Source organism: Bufo bufo, chromosome 3, assembly GCF_905171765.1.
Source record: "Bufo bufo chromosome 3, aBufBuf1.1, whole genome shotgun sequence".
Lineage (NCBI taxonomy): Eukaryota > Metazoa > Chordata > Amphibia > Anura > Bufonidae > Bufo > Bufo bufo.
Window position 1 is genome coordinate 56214013 of NC_053391.1, and position 17732 is coordinate 56231744.

The following is a 17732-nucleotide window of genomic DNA, read 5'->3' on the forward strand; positions in this document are numbered from 1 at the left end:
TAACAAAGTGATATCAGACACCTCTGGCCGAATGTCGGTAGGTTCCTCTGACACAATGCTTAGTTGGCATGGCCTGGGAGCAGGCCCTGTGCCCCCACCTGTTCTGAACCTTCCTCTGTCATTTTCAGTTCCCTCAGCACGAGAAGCATTATATGCCGTAGGCTCGGCTCCACTTTTCAGCGAGGACGAGCAACTAGAGGACAGTCAGTAGCTACTGCCCAGCCAAGATCTGGAGGAGACATCCGCCGCTTTCTCCGCTAAGTGGGCAAGTAATGAGGAGAGTGGCGTGGGAGCTGGTGTTGTGAGCGGCCACGCTCCTCAACTAGAGACGGTTGAGGAGGACATCAGTGACGTGCAGACAGTACTCGATGAGGATAATGTAGCTGATCGCACTTGGAAGCCAGGTGACAAAGGGGCTTCATAATAATCATGAGAAGAGGGTGGCAGCTTGCCTGTGAGCCAGCAATTCGCTAGCGTGGCCGGAGGTCAGCAGGGTTGCAGCAGTGGGAGGTCGGGAGCCAAACGTGCCCGGGGTAGACCACCTGCTTCGCAGGAGTCTACCTGCCTGGGAAGTAGCAGTGCACGGGTTCATGGAGGCAGCGGCGGTAAGAGTCAGTGCGTAGTGTTAGGGTAAAATCACCTACTCGGCGGTATGGCATATTTTTGTTAAGCCCCCGGAGGAGGTAAATATGGCTATTTGTATAATCTGTGGGTAAAAGGTGAACCGTGGCCAGGGTGCCAATGTTGGCACCAGGGCCCTGCGTCAACGTATTCAGCATCACTATAAAGTGACCTGGGAGAACCGTGGCTCCCATGTGGTTGTCCAGCCTGCCACATCAACCGCTGCATCACCAACTGGCACACCACCGGTTTCAGGCAGTCAAGGCTCCACCACCTCAGGTGAAGGGAGCTGTCTGTCCTTCCCATCATCTGCTGGTCCTGATGCTCCTGCTCCTTCTTCTCGTCAGTCATTCTGTCAGAAATCGATCACTGAAGCGATTGACAAAAGACAAAAGTATGTGTCCACTATGCAATGGCGCAGAAGCTGAACGTGATCCTGTCGAAATTTCCTGGTGCTGCAGTCCCTCCCTTTCCAAGTGGTGGACTCTGCACCATTCAGAGAACTGATGGCTTGGGCCGAGCCGAGGTGGAGAGTCCGAAGCCGTCATTTCTTTGCCAAAAAGGCAGTACCAGCCCTGCACACACATGTAGAACAGAAGGTGGGCCAGTCCTTGAGCCTGTCGGTGCATGGCAGCACCGACGTGTGGAGCTGTAACTACAGTCAGGGAAAATACATGTCCTTTACGGCCCACTGGGTCAATGCGATTCCTGCACAGTCACACCAGCAACTTGGTCAGGTGATGCCGCTTCCGTCTCCACATTCTTATGTCATTGGTCCAGCGACAATGTCCGCCTCTGCCTCCTCATCCTCCACCGTGTCCTCAGCCTCCACTGCAGGGACAATTCACAGTGCCCCTTCAGCATACCAGATGTGCAGGGCACAATGGTGTCACTCTATTCTGCGCATCTTTTGCCTGGGCGAGCATTGTCACACAAGAGAGGAACTGCTCTATGTCCTTCATCAAGAAATTGAATCCTGGCTTTTTCCTTGACAACTCAAAATCGGAACCATGGTGACCGACAATGGGAATAACATGGTGTCGGTGCTGCGTCAAGGAGGGCTGAGCCATGCGCCCTGTATGGCACACATGTTAATTCTGGTTGTCAAGCGGTTCCTGAAGTCTTCCACCCATCTGCAAGACATCCTAAAAATGGCCAGGAAACTTTGCATGCACTTAAGCCACTCGTACACCGCAAAGCACACCCTCCTTGAGCTGCAGCAGCAGAACAGCATCCCCCAGCATAGGCTGATATGCAACGTATTCACTCGTTGGAATTCTACCCTCCATATGTTGGACCGACTATACGAACAGAAAAAAATCCATAAACAATTTCTTGATGATCCAAGCAGACAAAGGTACTCCCCTGTGTAACTTCGATGTTAGCCAGTGGCAGCTCATGCATGACACCTGCCGTTTGCTCGTGCCCTTTGAAGAGGCCACATTAATTGTCATTCGCCTGGACTACGGGATGAGCAATGTCATTCCACTGCTTCATGTCATGGAACAGATGCTGGTAAATCTGGCTGGTTCGGGGAACTGGAGATGTGGCGCCTAGATCTCACGGACACATGAGACCTGTGGGGGCTGAACTGGAGGAGGAGGAGGACATTAGAGCACAAGCAATGTGTAGTGAAATGGGTGGTTTTTCTACACAGGTGACAAGAGAGGAGGAGCAGGAGAAGCCAGAGGAGCTACAGGGCGATGAGGAAGAGGAGGCAGAGGACCCAAACACACTGTGGCAGTATGCAGTGGAGATGGAGGCAGAGAGTCCCTCTGAGTTATTTGCACAAATGGCCTGATGCATGCTTACTTGCTTGCGGAGTGACAGCCGAACTGTCACCATTCGGCAGAGGGATGACTTCTGGCTCTCCACCTTGTTGACTACTGATCCAAAATGGGGGCTTTTTTTACAACCACTGAGAGGGAGGACAAACTGAACTACTATGGAGACATCCTACGCAGTCAGCTGGCCGCTGCCTATCTGCACCATCGTCCATCCTCTCGTAGATCTGACCGGGGGGCCCTCTGTGCTCATGTTCCACTGCCATGGCTGCTGGGGAGGGGTGGCAGGAGTAGTACCAGCTCTATAAGCAGCAGTCTGAGTCTAGAGTCGCTGATAATCAGCTTTCTTCACCCGCATAGTGAAGAAACTACTCACTAGCAGCTAGACGAAGAGCAGAACTTAAACTAGCAGGTGGTGGCATACTTGGAGTGCACCCTGCCAGACGTCATTGAATATCAGCTGGACTACTGGGCCACCAAACTGGATTTGTGGCCACAACTGGCAGAGTTTGCCCTGGAAAAGCTGTCCTGCCCGGCCAGTAGTGTGGCATCAGAGCAGGTGTTTAGTGCGGCGGGGGCCATAGTTACCCCAAGAAGAACTCGCCTGTCCACCCAAAATGTGGAGTGACTGACCTTTGTCAAGATGCATCAGATTAGATCATCCATGGTGCCACACCAACACTTTGACCAAAGAGACCGGTTTCTTCTGGCTACCTGCCTCAGCTACTATTCTGATGCTGCCACCCATCTGATTCCAAGTGCTCCTTCTTTCACCCATCATCTTCAGCTGGTACTGGTATTGCCACCCAGCTCCACACTATGTCACCTTGCCACTCTGCGGTCTCCTCATGCTGCTTCCACCTCCACACTATGCCACCTTGCCACTATTTGGTCTCCTGATGCTGCTGCCACCTCCACACTATGTCACCTTGCCAATCTGTAGTCTCCTGATGCTGCCGCCACCTCCACACTGTGTCACCATACCACTCTGTGGCCTCCTCATGCTGCTGCTACCTTCACACTCTGTGATTGTGCCACTCTGTGGTCCCCTCATGCTGCTTCCACCTCACCACTATGTAATAGGGCCACTCTGTGGACTTCTCATGCTGTTCCCACCCTCCCAACTTCATGAATGGGCCACTATTTAGCCTTTTTGGCCTGGCTGACATCATCATTTATTTGACCCTTCTTCTGATCTGTCAGAAGGAAGGAAAAATGAGACACACAACGGATCCTTTCTGTGTAGCAGCTGTAAGGCCTGTATGGTCCCATCAAAATTGGCTTATGATTTGGTAGCCAAAAGCAGGAGTGGGTACAAAACACAGAAGACATGCAAATATTCTGTACACGAGTCATCTCTGTTTTGGATCCACTCCTGTTTTTTTTGGGCATTAGCAATACTGATGGATTACTGACCAAATGCTGACCGAGTGAAGGCGGATGCTCCACAGACAGGATCTGTTTTTTGGGGGTTATTGTTCTGACGGATCAGAGGAAGGGCAAAATAATCAGTGACGTCAACACAAACTTACTGCTGAAACACTCTCCACTCTGAGGGTGGTTATTAACGGTACACACTCAGATTGGGTCACTGTCACTAGTGGAGTACCTCAGGGGTCAGTATTGGGCCCTATTCTCTTCAATATATTTATTAATGATCTTGTAGAAGGCTTGCATAGTAAAATATCAATTTTCGCAGGTGACACTAAACTGTGTAAAGTAATTAACACTGAAGAGGACAGTATACTACTACAGAGGGATCTGGATAGATTGCAGGCTTGGGCAGATAAGTGGCAGATGAGGTTTAACACTGACAAATGTAAAGTTATGCACATGGGAAGGAATAATGCAAGTCACCCGTACATACTAAATGGTAAAACACTCGGTAACACTGACATGGAAAAGGATCTAGGAATTTTAATAAACAGCAAACTAAGCTGCAAAAAACAGTGTCAGGCAGCTGCTGCCAAGGCCAATAAGATAATGGGTTGCATCAAAAGGGGCATAGATGCCCGTGATGAGAACATATTCCTACTACTTTACAAATCATTAGTCAGACCACACATGGAGTACTGTGTACAGTTCTGGGCTCCAGTGAACAAGGCAGACATAGCAGAGCTGGAGAGGGTCCAGAGGAGGGCAACTAAAGTAATAACTGGAATGGGGCAACTGCAGTACCCTGAAAGATTATCAAAATTAGGGTTATTCACGTTAGAAAAAAGACGACTGAGGGGAGATCTAATTACTATGTATAAATATATCAGGGGTCAGTACAGAGATCTATCCCATCATCTATTTATCCCCAGGACTGTGACTGTGATGAGGGGACATCCTCTGCGTTTGGAGGAAAGAAGGTTTGTACACAAACATAGAAAAGGATTCTTTACGGTAAGAGCAGTGAGACTATGGAGCTCTCTGCCTGAGGAGGTGGTGATGGTGAGTACAATAAAGGAATTCAAGAGGGGCCTGGATGTATTTCTGGAGTGTAATAATATTACAGGCTATAGCTACTAGAGAGGGGTCGTTGATCCAGGGAGTTATTCTGATTGCCTGATTGGAGTCGGGAAGGAATTTTTTTTTCCCCTAAAGTGAGGAAAATTGGCTTCTACCTCACAGGGTTTTTTTTGCCTTCCTCTGGATCAACTTGCAGGATGACAGGCCAAACTGGATGGACAAATGTCTTTTTTCGGCCTTATGTACTATGTTACTATGTTACTGTCGGGGGGGAGGCTCTACGTGAAATCAGCTGACGATGGTGTGAAAGGAGTGCGCTTCTTGGCGCTAACATCGACCTGTAAGGCTGAGTTCATACTTGAGTTATTTGGTCAGTTTTGGCCCCGTGACAGCCCAAATAAGTGAAGTGTTCAGTGATTCTAAGAGCTACGCCTGTCATCTGCATGTCATACGGACTCACAGTATTATTTCACTACCAAAGCAGACACCCTATGCGTGTTACTGCAAGGCACAGTGTTCTAAAGCACTATAAAGGCTCTTTGCAGCCATGAAATAGACGTTTTTTTATGAAATTCGCCGCAAATACATTCGGGTTAAACCAAATTTTTGAAAAATTCACTCATCTCTAGTTTTCATGTGCTAAATCTTAAACAGTTCTATACTAGATTCTCTTTCCAGTTTTAGATAATGCGGCAGACACTATATGTATGTTTCTTGGACTTCAAGCTAAACACATTTCATAACTGACACATTTTATTAATTTGTTTGCCTCAGAATGTAAGTTTTCCAAGGACACATTCTATCAAGATCTAGAAAAAGATTAAAATTGAGCTAAAGAAAACACAAAATCAACCACTTTACCATCTTTACTATAGAATTATCAATGAAGATGTCTTGAAGTAATGTACTGATGTCCTCAATCCTTATATTAAAAACCCTTTTAGTTCTTTTTCATCATGAAAAATGTAATGCTATTTATAAAAATTGCTGTAAATGTGGGTTGTTATGTAAAGAAATTGTTGACCTGAGCGACCCTTGGTTCTTTTACTTAAATCTTAGAGAATCTTAGAGAATGTAAATCAATGAAGTCTGAATTCAGTTTTTATATATTAGTCATGTCATAGCTTAGCTATCTATCTATCTATCTATCTATCTATCTATCTATCTATCTATCTATCCTATCTATCATCTGTCTACCTTTCTCAAGCGGCCACATTGAGCTGGGATGAAACATTGCATTCTGGGGTAATAAATCGGGTCTACCACCATATTTTACTGTCAACGTAGCACTGCCTCATTTCATCAAGTGGATATTTCAGGGCTATTTGCCAATGATCTAGAGCAGGGATGCCCCTCCAGCTGTTGCAAAACTGCCTACAGCTATCAGCCTACAGAGGGGCATGGTAGGAGTTGTAGTTTTGCAACAGCTGGAGGGCCGCAGGTTAAAGGGATTCTGTCACCAAGATTTGTGCTATAGAGCTGCGGACATGCACGGCTAGATCGCCGCTAGCATGTCCGCAATATATCTGTCCTATAGGGCTGTGTGCTTTTATTGTGCTTAAAAAATGATTTTATATATATGTAAATGAGTATTGTATGTGTCCAAGGGGCTGTACTAACTACATCAACGATAGATTGCCGTAATCTTGCGATGCGCGAGCTCGCACATGCGTAGTTCTTTCCCTGAGGCTGATGCCAGCACAGGGAAGGAACACTATACTGGAACTGCGCATGCGCGACCTCGTCCATCGCGAGATTACGGCAATCTATCGGTGATGAAAGGAGGAGATTCGGAGGACATAGGCGGTGCTGGGCTCCTTCACAGGCGGGCGTGGCTGGGCACGGCTGGGCTCCAGGAATGTTAGTACAGCCCCTTGGACACATACAAGACTCATTTACATATATATAAAATCATTTTTTAAGCACAATAAAAGCACACAGCCCTATAGGACAGATATATTGCGGACATGCGATCTATCCGTGCATGTCCGCAGCTCTATAGCACAAATCTTGGTGACAGAATCCCTTTAAGCATCTCTGGTCTAGAGGGATTGCACACAAAATTTTCAAGTTTATGCAACAGTGCTGCTGCTTCTTTTCTTTTCCTATCTATCTATCAAATTCAAATGAGCTTTCATAGGCAGTACTAAATACATATTAGCATTGCCAAAGGAAGTGAGAAACATAGATGCAGCCAAGCTAAAATTGACTCTGATAACACATGTCACAGTGTTATCTTGTGACAAAAGCCATTGAAATCCTCCATTGAAACAGTCAAATAACATTTTCTTGCCATTGTTTACTTAACACAAGGGTTGGGCGAACCAGAAATGTAAAGTTCGGGTTCGTACCGAACTTTAGGATTTTTGGATCCCGGACCCAAACCCGAACTTTTCAGTAAAAGTTTGGATTCGGTGTTTGGCAATTTAATTGCGCTTTTTGAAAGGCTGCAGAGCAGCCAATCAACAAGTGTTTAACTTGTGTGCCCTTAGAAGCCATCATTTTTGGGCAAAATACTAAATTTTACAGACCTTGCTGCATCTGTCAGTGTGAAATAAAAGTGTTAGATACCACTGTTATATTCTGCTATTAAAAAAAAACACCCATTTTGGGCCAAATACTAAATTTGCAGCCTTTGCTGCATCTGTCAGTGTGAAATACATGCGTTAGATACTGCTGTTATCTTCCGTTATTAAAAATAACACCCATTTTGGGCCAAATACTAAATTTGCAACCTTTGCTGCATCTGTCAGTGTGAAATACAAGCGTTAGATACTGCTGTTATTAAAAAAACACAGATTTTGGGCAAGATCCTAAATTTGCGGAGAATGAGGAGCGCATCAAATAAGGGACGTGGCCACGGTCGTGGTGCTGCTGGTGGAGCACCTGTTGCAGGGAGAGGACGTGGAGCAGGGTGCAAAAGCGGGTGACCGTCCCCTAGACAGTACGCCTGCTACTGCTCAATGCAGCAAGGGACCGAGCACACCAAAGCCAGCTCCAAGGAGTTCCCGGTGTGGCAGTTCTTCAGACAGACAATGTGCTGACAACAAGACACGAGTGGTTTGCACGCTGTACAATCAGAGCCTGAAGCGAGGCATAAACGTTCTCAACCTGAGCTCAACCTGCATGACCAGGCATCTAAGTGCAAAGCACGAGCTGCAATAGAGTAGACACCTCAAAAACCAAGAAAGGTCTCTGGCTCCTCCTGCTTCCTCTTCTGCTGCAGTCTCGGCCTCTTCATCCACCTCTGTAGTGACAGTGCCACCTGCCACCCTGCAAACAGAGGATCTGCCAGCAACACCTAAACCTGGGTCACCAAGCATCTCCACAAAGTCCCACGAAAGCGTTCAGCTCTCCATCTCCCAAACACTGAAGCGGAAGAAGTACCCCCCTACCCACCTGCGATCCCTGGCCCTGAATGCCAGCATTTCTAAATTACTGGCCTTTGAAATGCTGTCATTCCGTCTGGTGGAGACTGAGAGTTTTAAAAGCCTTATGGCGGTGGCTGTCCCACAGTACGTCATGCCCAGCCGCCACTACTTTTCCAGGTGTGCCATCCCTTCCTGCACAACCAAGTGGGGGACAAAATCAGGTGTGCACTGTGCAATGCCCTCTGAGGCAAGGTCCACATAACTACAGATACGTGGACCAGAAAGCACGGTCAGGGACAATATATCTCCCTAACAACACACTAGGTAAATGCAGTGGCGGCTGGGCCTGAGGCGGATAGCAGTTTTCCGCATGTCCTTCCACCACCGAGGATTGCAGGGCACTTCAGTTTGCCTCCTGTTGCTTCCTCCTCCTACTCCGCTTCCTCATCCTCTACTGCCTCCAGATCCGTTCAGCGTAACACCTTCACCACCAACTTCAGCTCAGCCAGGGGTAAATTACAGCAGGCAGTTTTAAAACGCATCTGTTTGGGGGACAAACCCCACACCGCACAGGAGCTGTGGAAGGGCATGGAACAACAGAACGATGAGTGGTTGGTGCCAGTGAGCCTCAAGCCTGGCCTGGTGTTGTGCGATAATGGGCAAAATCTCATAGCAGCTCTGGGACTAGCCGGTTTGACGCACATCCCTTGCCTGGCGCATGTGCTGAATTTGGTGGTGCAGAGGTTCCTTTAAAATTACCCTGATATGTCAGAGCTGCTGCAGAAAGTGCGCGCTTTCAGCGTTCTCACCCTACTGCTGCTCACCTGTCAGCGCTGCAGCGTAACTTCGGCCTTTCCGCTCACCGCCTCATATGCGACGTGCCCACAAGATGGGACTCCACCTTGCACATGGTGGCCAGACTGTATGAGCAGCAGGAGGCAATGGTGGAGTTTCAGCTACAGAACGCACGGGTGAGTCGTTCTGCGAAACAGCACCACTTCACCACCAATGACTGGACTCCATGCGAGACCTGTGTTCCTTGTTGCGCTGTTTCGAGTACTCCACCAACATGACCAGTGCCGATAACGCCGTTCTCAGAGTTACTATCCCACTTCTATGCCTCCTTGAAAAAACGCTTTTGGCGATCATGGAAGAGGATGTGGCACAGGAGGAGGAAGAGGGATCATTTCATAGGGTTTCCGGACAGTCATTCACAAGTGGCTCCGAGGGTGGGTTTTTGCACCCACAAGCGCCAGGTACACAATTGTCCAGCCAGGGCACAGTTCTGGAGGATGATGAGGCGGAGGATGAGGAGGTGGAGATGGAGGAGGAGGAACCGTGTTCACAGCAGGTTGGCACCCAAACCAGCTCATGGCCATCACTGGTGTGTAGCTGGGGGATACAGAGGACACAGACAATACTTCTCCCACAGAGGACAGCTTGTCGTTGCCTCTGGGCAGCCTGGCACACATTAGCGATTACATGCTGCAGTGTCTCCGCAATGAACGCCGAGTTGCTTACATTCTTACTTGTGCTGATTACTGGCTAGCGCACGCTGGTAGATGCGCTGCTGGTGTCATTCCCACCTTACAGCGGGGGCACAGTGGAAGCACAAGGCAAAGGCAGAGGAGGAGAAAGAGGTCACCAACGCAGCTGGGGCACCACCAGCACCTCAGAAGGCAGGGTTAGCATGGTTGAAATGTGGAAAAGCTTTGTCAGCACGCCACAACAACTAGCACCACCAGCTGATATGTAACGTCTTAGCAGGATGCAGCATTTCAGCAACATGGTGGAGCAGTATGTGTGCACACACCTACACGACGGGTCTGCCCACTTCAACTTCTGTGTCTCCAAATTGGGCACATGACCTAAACTTGCCCTTTATGCCTTGGAGGTGCTGGTCTGCCTTGCAGCCAGTGTATTATCTGAACGTGTGTTTAGCATGACACAGGACGTTATTACAGACAAGCGCAGCCGCCTGTCTACAGCCAATGTGGACAAGCTCACGTTCATTAAAATGAACCAGGCATGGATCCCACAGGACTTGTCCATACCTTGTGCAGAATAGACATGTATACCGGCCTTACCCAGCTATTGTTACACTACAGCGCAATTGCTCATTTTTGATATTTTGCACTCTTTTGGGGTGTACCCTAATTAAAAAAAATTAAATATTAAAAAATTAAAAAAGAAAACCAAATATTTTTTTTTTATTTGTATGTATTTTATTTTATTTTACTTTATGTCATTTCACTAATTTGTCTGTTACATTTTCGGGTGACATTCACCAATTTTTGGCTGTGATATACATCTGCTCTACCTAGTAGACAGGTAAACAAATTTCACTCATTTGTCTGTTACACTTTTTGGTGAAATTCACCAATTTTGGGCTGTGATATACCCCTGCTCTACCTAGTTGACAGGTTAATAAATTTCACAAATTTTTCTGTTACATTCTTTGGTGACATTTTACCATTTTTGCCGTGTCTAAACCCCTGCTCTGCATAGATGACAGGGACCGACATCTGTTCCATTGGTGGGGGACATTAACCTATTTCTGGCGTTGAAAAACCCCTGCTCTGCATAAGTGACAGGGACTTAAATTTCTAAAATTCATCTATAATTGGCCATTTCATTCGATCCTTCTGCTTTAATAACTTTTCTGCTTGATCATATGGCAGCCATTGACCTCCCTTGGATGTGGTCTCCCTTTCTCACGCTCCCTCTCCCGCGCTGAACCCTGATTCGCTGCTAACCGTGATCAACATGGTAGGCTCAGAAAAGAACATCGAAAGTTGATGGAGAAGATATCCAATTGGATCGTGGACGTGCGATCAGGCAGAAGTTATCTAGAGTTAACAAGGCGGCAGCAGGGCATCTCCTGTCTAACGTTTCCAAATCCAAAATACCCCAGGGACATTCCCTATCATTTTTTATCATTCCAATAACAGGACATCTTAAGAGTCCTATATTGTAATTTATCGTCACTACCTCCCCGAGTCGGGAGTGGGCAATTGCCGTGCGCCCCCACCTTTCATTCGATCCATCCGCTTTGATAACCGCTCGATCACATTTCATTTCATACATTGACCTCCCTTGGCTGAGGTATCCCTTTCTCATGCTCCCTTTCCGGCATGGAACCCTGATTCGCCACTAACCCTGATCAACATGGTAGGCACAGAAAAAAACATCGAAAGTTGATAGAGCAGATATCCTATTGGATTGTGGACATCACATAAACGTGCGACATGGTGGAGCAGTATGTGTGCACACGCCTACACGTACTGACTGATGGGTCTGCCTTCTTCAACTTCTGGGTCTCCAAATTGGGCATATGGCCTGAGCTTGCCCTTTATGCCTTGGAGGTGCTGGCCTGCCCTGCAGCAAGTGTACTGTCTGAACATTTGTTTAGCACGACTGGAGGGGGTAATCACAGGTTATATTTTCCAATGTTTTGGGGTGTTCCCTAATTTAAACAAAAAAAAATTAAAAAATTATAAATAAAACCAAAAAGCAGTGTAGGCTACCTCTTCATCCTTCACCGCAGCTTCCACCTACACCGCCACATCCACCGCCTCCTCAACCTCCTACTCCATATGGACCTCGTCCTCCAAGATCAAGATTATAATTTTTACGTATTTTATGTTATTTTTTTATGTAATTTCCCTATCCACATTTGTTTGCAGAGCACTTGCCATGCACTTAACCACATTTTGATGCCATTTGCCTGGCGCATGTGCTGAATTTGGTGGTGCAGAGGTTCCTTTAAAATTACCCTGATATGTCAGAGCTGCTGCAGAAAGTGCGCGCTTTCAGCGTTCTCACCCTACTAGTTTGTCTTCCTCCTTCATGGAGTTGAAATCTGGGAAGAGATCAGACAGTCTCCTCAAGTGAGTGTCTCTCACTGCAGGAAGTGGGGTTCATTCTCCATGGCCCCCTGGTCACACTGTAGATATAATCTTCTCTCCCTGGACTTTTACTTTTGTCGATGCCGCCCGGATTTGATGACCAGGCTGTGGGCACTCAGTCTGTACCGGCTCAGGATCTGTCGGTCTCTTGGGTTGGGAAGTTTCTCCAGATACAGATCCAGTTTGTACTCCCTGTGTAGGCTCTGTGATGTTCTTACATATATTGTTCCTCAAGATGCTGATATATATCTTTTTGCCCTTGTTTATCATCCTCTGGATTTCATCTTTTGTCAAGCGGTACTGGTTGGTGGCAAGGTCAGGTGGCCTTATTATGCTGGGCTAAATCGTTGCATGTGTTAATGAAGGGGGTCCAACACCCTTTTCACTGACGTTTAGAGTACTGCTTTATTTTTTTAAACAAGTTTGGCTATCTATCTATCACCAAGAAACCATGATGTTTCAGTTTTGTGTGATTTTTTTTCAGTCTCTAATTTTATGCATTTCTTCTTCATAACAGTGCCTCCACCACTTGATAGGAGCTTTTGAGGTAAGCTGAAGGGTGTTTCTTCTCTCCCAGGGGCTCTCTTACTTCGATTCACACAATACATTAAGTGATACGCTCACAAAAAAAGGTAGAGAGAAGGTAAAGTGGAACCATGTACATTTTCACTTGAATTTGAGTTGATCTGCAGTAGTCAACAAGCCTTTTGCTTCCAGCTCCCTACACTCTATAGTTCCTGGTGAACAAATCATTTGTGGGTTGTGGGGTGACAGACCCCTTCCTATCTGATATTCTCACAGAGGAGCAGCCATTAGTATCTAAGTAAGGAAGAAACCTTTAATGTTTAGACAGGGAAAAACAATATTGGATTTATGTAAAGGGGCAAATTATTTTTGAGTAAAAAACACAAACCTTACACAATTCTCTCCTCTTGAAAGTGACACACTCAAAATTGGGGTGGGATGTTCAGGGACTGAGAGAGGTTCAGTGACTCTGCTCATTTCTAGATCTATATAGTACTACTGTGCAACAGTTTTAGGCAGGTGAACAAAAGAGATATCTAAATAAAATCAATATTTTGTGTGACCACCATTTGCTATCAAAACATCATTAATTCTTCTAGGCACACTTGCACACAGTTTTTGAAAGAATTCAGCAGGGAGGTTGTTCCAAACATCTTGGAGAAGTAACCACAGATCTTCTGTGGATCTAGGCTTGCTCAAATTCTTCTGTCTCTTCAAGTAATCACAGACAGACTAGATGATGTTGAGATCAGGGCTTTGTGGTAGCTATATCATCACTTCAAGGACTCCTTGTTCTTACTTATGCTGAAAATAGTTTCTAATAACATTAGCTGCATGTTTGGAATCACTAATCTGCCTCGGAATAAATGTAAACTATTAACTACTATTTTTGAAAGCATTCTTACTTTGCAGCATTTTTCCACACCTATCTGTTTGAAAAGGCAGAGATGCTTCAAGTAGCATCACAGCCTTCTCTCAGATTTACCTAAGCCAAGTGACGACACATTTAGTCACATGGCCTTGGCGCAGCTCAGCCACATAATGGTGAGCTGAATTAGCATAACAAGTGCAGTCTGACAAGGGTTGGCTGAAATGGCGCATTTCGGTTTTAAAAGGTCGCATTTTATTGCTATTGGTCTTAAAATTGATAAATGAGCTGGATGATGTACAGTCATGTGAAAAAATTAGGACACCCTTTGAAAGCATGTGGTTTTTTGTAACATTTTTAATAAATGGTTATTTCATCTCCGTTTCAACAATACAGAGAGATTAAAGTAATCCAACTAAACAAAGAAAACTGAAGAAAAGTCTTTTCAAGATCTTCTGTAAATGTCATTCTACAAAAATGCCTATTCTAACTGAGGAAAAAGATAGGACACCCTCACATGTATTCCCTCTTAAATTGGCTCAGATCTCACACAGGTATATCACACCAGGTGCACATAATTAGTAGATCGTTACTCTGCATGTTGAATGAGGCTTGCCCTATTTAAACCTCAGACATTTAGTTTGGTGTGCTCCTGACTGTTGAAGTGAGAGTGAGCACCATGGTGAGAGCAAAAGAGCTGTCAGAGGACTTCAGAAAAAAGATTGTAGCAGCCTATGAGTCTGGGAAGGGATTTAAAAAGATCTCAAAAGATTTTGAAATCAGCCATTCCACTGTCCGGAAGATAGTCTACAAGTGGAGGGCTTTCAAAACAACTGCCAACATGCCCAGGACTGGTCGCCCCAGCAAGTTCACCCCAAGAGCAGACCGCAAGATGCTAAAAGAGGTCTCCAAAAACCCTAAAGTGTCATCTCGAGAACTACAGCAGGCTCTGGCTACTGTTGATGTAGAAGTACATGCCTCTACAATCAGAAAGAGACTGTACAAGTTTAACTTGCATGGGAGGTGTGCAAGGAGGAAACCTTTGCTTTCCAAGAGAAACATCGAGGCCAGACTGACATTTGCCAGAGATAAAGTTGACAAAGACCAGGACTTCTGGAATAATGTTCTTTGGACAGATGAGTCCAAAATTGAATTATTTGGACACAACAGCAGAGGACATGTTTGGCGTAAACCAAACACAGCATTCCAAGAAAAGAACCTCATACCAACTGTGAAGCATGGAGGTGGAAGTGTCATGGTTTGGGGCTGCTTTGCTGCAGCAGGACCTGGTCAGCTCACCATCATAGAATCCACGATGAATTCTACTGTGTATCAGAAGGTGCTTGAAGAACATGTGAGACCATCAGTTAGAAAATTAAAGCTGAAGCGGAACTGGACCATGCAACATGACAATGACCCAAAACATACTAGTAAATCAACCAAAGATTGGCTGAAAAAGAAGAAATGGAGAGTCCTGGAATGGCCAAGTCAAAGTCCAGATTTGAATCCCATTGAGATGCTGTGGGGTGACTTGAAAAGGGCTGTACGTGCAAGAAACCCCTCAAACATCTCACAGCTGAAAAAGTTCTGCATTGAGGAGTGGGGTAAAATTTCCTCAGACCGATGTCGAAGACTGGTAGATGGCTACAAGAACCGTCTCACTGCAGTTATTTCAGCCAAAGGAGGTAACACTCGCTATTAGGGGCAAGGGTGTCCTATCTTTTTCCTCAGTTAGAATAGGCATTTTTGTAGAATGACATTTACAGAAGATCTTGAAAAGACTTTTCTTCAGTTTTCTTTGTTTAGTCGGATTACTTTAATCTCTCTGTATTGTTGAAACGGAGATGAAATAACCATTTATTAAAAATGTTACAAAAAACCACATGCTTTCAAAGGGTGTCCTAATTTTTTCACATGACTGTAAGTTCTGGCATATTCAATTCACCACTCCTATCTACCCAAATACCTTAAACATGTCACTTTAGATAATGGCAAGAGGAAAACAAGTTAATAAAATACATATATTAATGTTGAGCGAAGCAAAACTTTAAAAGCGGAATTCGGTCCAAAGTTTAGAAAAACTTTGATTCGTAACGAATATGAATTTCCTCGAGCTTTGCAGTAAGGAATCAGTTTTTCCTAAAATGGCGGCTGCACATGTTACTAATTGAAAGTAGGAAGCCCAGGAACACAAGATCACCCATAATGCCATACAGCCAGCCAATCCGCAGTGTGTCGCTGTGTGCATCACGTTCTAGTGCACTGACATTCAGAGTTAATCTATTATTTTAGTGTACCTCAGTATTAAATGCTTGTGTCATATATCACCATCTGCATCACGGTCTAGTGCACAGTCATCCAGAGTTTGCATGGAGCTTATCATGGCAGGCCTGCAAATCTTCAGAAAGTTGAGGCTGCCAGGTATGTTACTAGTGTTGATCGAGCAACAAAGTGCTCGGGTGCCTGGGTATAACACTTTGGGATGCCCGAGCACAATGGAAGTCAATGGGAGAACCCGAGCATTATACCAGGGGAGGGTGTCTGGTTCATAGGAAAAGGTCATAAATTGATGGAAACACCACTGAAATGGTTCGGGAACAGCATGGGGAGGTTGTCTCAATGCACCTTGGACTCCCAGGTCGCTGCTGGGAAGAATGTTGTCCGAGTAGTACGCCACTTTTACAGACTGACAATAATACGCACAAAACCGAAGATAAAATCAATTTTTAGAGGAAACATTCTTTCCTATATATTTACTTGTATATAAAGTGCAAGTGCTGCCAAAAATTACAAAGAAGAGGCACTCCGATACAACCTATATATATCACATGAAGGAGGGCCTCATTCACATTGTGGTACAATTGTTCAGGTAGTGGGACTCCTACACTCATAAAGCCTCTGCACTAAGTGAAAGGGCTGCCAAAAATTACAAGGAACCGGCACTCCAATACACCCTTTATTACACAGAAAGGAGGGCATCATACACAACCTTGAAAAATTATGATTGATGGCCTGCTGGTGACCCTCAAAAACATTAGGAGCAAGGGCCTGCTGGTGACCCTCTAAAGAATTTGGGGTGAGGGCCTGCTGCTGATCTGACAATCTAAAAAATTAGGGGTGAGGGCCTGCTGCTGATCTGACCCTCTAAAAAATTAGGGGTGAGGGTCTGCTGCTGAGCTGAAACCCTAAATCATTAAGAGCGAGGGCCTGCTGCTAAGATGACCCTCTAAAACATTAGGAGCAAGGGCAGCCCAATAAGCATGTTGATATGATGGAGGACGACGAGAAAAGGAAGATTGAACCATATACCCTTTTTTGTGGTAGAAGGTGTGCATGGGAATACAGTGTATTCAATACACCATAAAAGCCACATTGAAAGTGTCTTTATGTTCAGCTGCTTTCCTTTTGTGGAGAATCAGGGGCAATCCAGGCCTTGTTCATTTTGATAAGAGTCAACCTGTCAGCATTTTCAGTTAACAGGCAGATGCGCTTATCGGTTATTATGCCCCCAGCAGCACTAAATACCCGCTCTGACAAAACGCTGGCGGCAGGGCAGGCCAGCACCACCAAGGCGTAGAGCGCCAGTTCGTGCCACATGTTTAGCTTGGACACCCAATAGTTGTAAGGCACAAAGGGATCATTGAGGACGCAGACACGGTCTTCTACGTACTCCTTCACCATCTTCCAAAACTTTTCCCTCCTTGTGACAGTAGGCCGCACATCAGGGTGAGTCGTGCTGGCGGGGTGTCATTAAACTGTCCCAGGCCTTGGAGAGTGTTGCCCTGCCTCGGTTGATACTGCTATGTGTTCCACTCCCCTCCTCGGTTGCCCAAGGAACTACAGTCGTGGCCAAAAGTTTTGGGAATGACACAAATATTAGTTTTCACAAAGTTTGCTGCTAAACTGCTTTTAGATCTTTGTTTCAGTTGTTTCTGTGATGTAGTGAAATATAATTACACGCACTTCATACGTTTCAAAGGCTTTTATCGACAATTACATGACATTTATGCAAAGAGTCAGTATTTGCAGTGTTGGCCCTTCTTTTTCAGGACCTCTGCAATTCGACTGGGCATGCTCTCAATCAACTTATGGGCCAATTCCTGACTGATAGCAACCCATTCTTTCATAATCACTTCTTGGAGTTTGTCAGAATTAGTGGGTTTTTGTTTGTCCACCCGCCTCTTGAGGATTGACCACAAGT